The 2736-nt window shown below is 47.7% G+C and overlaps 1 long non-coding RNA gene across 1 annotated transcript; it reads right to left on the minus strand.

Moving 5' to 3' along the window:
- Positions 1–328: 328 nt before the first annotated feature.
- Positions 329–2158, minus strand: LOC135455034 (uncharacterized). Its single transcript, XR_010442239.1, has 3 exons — positions 1993–2158; positions 1314–1383; positions 329–886 (listed from the first exon to the last, which is right to left on the minus strand). It is a non-coding gene; the product is annotated as an uncharacterized LOC135455034 (long non-coding RNA).
- Positions 2159–2736: the final 578 nt, after the last annotated feature.

The following is a 2736-nucleotide window of genomic DNA, read 5'->3' on the forward strand; positions in this document are numbered from 1 at the left end:
CAAAAGGAAGGATGTGGGAGGAAAGGGAGATTTGCAGCAAATTCTTTACTATTTTGAGGAAATTTATGAATTTGTGTGTGCTGGGGAGTAAATCCAGCGGACTCCGTGAGCAGGGTGGGATGTACAGCACAGGGAGGTTTGGACCTGCAGAAACGAATGGATTTATCACAAGAACATGGGTGATGTCCCCCAGATATCACAGGGAGGGGTGGAATCTGTGCTACGTTATTCAGCTGTGCCAAAGCACTGCTAGGGAACACCCAGTTCCAGCCTTTCTCCAGAGATTCCAGACCCCCACTGACCTCTGTGAGCTGGAGCAGGGGGAGCAGAGGCCACTCTGCAAACCTTTCTTTTCAGGGCTCTCTTTGGCAGGGGGTCTTTAACAAAAATCAGGCGCTCCTCCTCCCGGGGTGCTGTTTGCTGCTTTCTCTTCTGCTCCTGGATCCTCTTCTTGAGTTGCTCTAATTTATTTTGGGGTGATTTTCCCCACAGCCCTTCCAGCCTCTGGTCTCTGGCCTTGCTGGCTGCTGCCAGGAGGGATGTGGGAAGCAGGAGAGCCATGGGCACAGGAGTGACAGAGCAGGGGCTGCTCCCTGCAGGGCAGCAAGGTGGGCCGTGCAGGCAGCAGGGAGATTCCTCCTTCTGTGCTGGGAATCCTCTTGAACCTCCCAGCTCCCTGAAATTGTCCCTTCTTGGGCTGTGCAGGCTCTTTGCAGGCACCCATGTCCCAGCTGAGCCTTTTCCATGCGCTGCCCAATTCCTGCAGCGTCCCGAGGCTGCCCTGGGGGACAGAGGGGACATTCTGGATGGACCAGAGATCACAGCAGGGCTCCCAGGCAAGCAGGTCTGTGAGTGAGCAGGGGAGGGAACAGCAGAGCTTCTCTCTCTTTGGAAAAAGGGAAACAAGGGTCAGTATAGGGTTAAAAATTATTACATTGGTCAATACACTGACAGGAGTGACTGCTGAGCTTGTTCATGTTCTGGTGTGACCTCAGCATCTCCACAGAATCAGCACTTTGCCAGCCACCAGCAGTCTGGCAAATGAAGGTAATGTTAGGGAGGTACAGTGCCAATTGTGATCTGATCTGAGAAATTATGAGCAGAGAACTGATCCCAGGCTCTGCCTTCCTGCACTGCCCTGTTGGTCACAGCTGGGGGAGCAATTGTTTGGTGACTCTTTTGTTCCTTTTTTTCCCTAATAAACAGTGAGGTGCTAAACTTTTTCTGAAGTCCCGCATCCCAAATTTTAAATCCCTTTATGTGTGCCTTCACCTTCTCCCCCCCAGGTGCTGTACACTCAGGTTATTATTTACCTTTGGGCTGGAACAATCTCGTTGCTCTTTCTCTCACTCAAAGCTGTTTCATCTTTCTTCCTCTCGCCATCTACAGCACATCAAAACTATGTCAATGTCAAAATGTCAAAAATATTCCTTAACCATTCAATTCAAAGAGCAACTTTGACTAGGGACTATCCCCCCAAAAAACTTAAATATTAAAGGCTGGCAGCTGAAACTGCTCCCAGCCAATAAACCACCTCAGAAACAAATATTTAACAGATGAAAATAACAAGTGAAGTCTGTTCTTGTCATTAATTTGTTAGAACATTCTGGAATTGGGTGAAATTTCCTGCTTTTCCCTTCTCCCACTTCATCTTTTAGAAACGATTTTAAACACATTATGTATCTCCTGCCAAAGTTAGCAAACAAAACGTTGCATTTACATCAGTTTATCTCTAGGGAAGGAACCCTCAGAGGAGAAGCACAGGGAGCTTTTGTAGCTGTGGGTGTTGATGCTGCAGCTTTTGCCTGAGTTTTCCCCAGCAAGGTGTCACTTCCTGTGCATTGTGATATTTTGCTGGGAACACACAGAAAGCTGATGAAAATACACACTTGCCTCAATAAAGAGGATTTTTCACTGTCTCCTGTCACCTTCCCTTCCCTCCAGCACCAAAGCAGCCCCATCCCAGCAGTTCCCCAGTAACCCAGAACTCACCAAAGCTCTTTTCGTGCCAAAGCTTTCTTCTGGCTGCCTGTGATTTGGCACAGCTCCACATTTGATGACAAAATTTGTTTTCAATCCTTTGTAGCTGTGAAAAAGCAGATTTTTCTTTTGAAGGGAGACATATGTTTTGGGTTTTTTCTGGAGACGCTTTCTGCTGGCATCCGCTGCTTCTCTGATTAGTTTTGCAGCTCCTAGTTACTGTGTAAATACTGGCTTGTCTGAGCTTGTTCCATGTGCTATTTCCTACAGTTGGAAAGAATGCTATTGACTGGGAAGATAAGAGGTGAAATCACCTCTCTCCTTTATTTACTCTTTATGTGTTTGCCTCACATTTTTACTGATGTTTTTAAAAACAGCTTAAGCCGGAGGTGACCCCAGCCAAGAGCAACTTGAGGTGAAGCTTTTCCCCCTTTGTGGGCATCACTTATTTTAAGCACCACAAATTTTTTAAGTGTAAGCATTTGAAATCTGGGCTGTGACCATTCAGGTTCTCCAGGTTTTGGGTTATCCGGAGGGAACAGTCTGATAAGCCAACAGCAGAGGGCAAACGCAGCCTGCACACACACCGGAGCTGCAGCATTCAGCGTTTGGAGCCTCCCGGCCCAGGGGAGGGGCAGGTGCCACCCTGGACAAAGACAGCCTGGGCTGGCAAGAGCAGCGAAACTCTCACAGCAGCAACAATTCACTTTCCTTCTCGTTTTCATTCTTTTTATGGAGCATCTGATGGACTTCACT

Source organism: Zonotrichia leucophrys, chromosome 17 (genome assembly GCF_028769735.1).
Source record: "Zonotrichia leucophrys gambelii isolate GWCS_2022_RI chromosome 17, RI_Zleu_2.0, whole genome shotgun sequence".
Classification (NCBI taxonomy): domain Eukaryota; kingdom Metazoa; phylum Chordata; class Aves; order Passeriformes; family Passerellidae; genus Zonotrichia; species Zonotrichia leucophrys.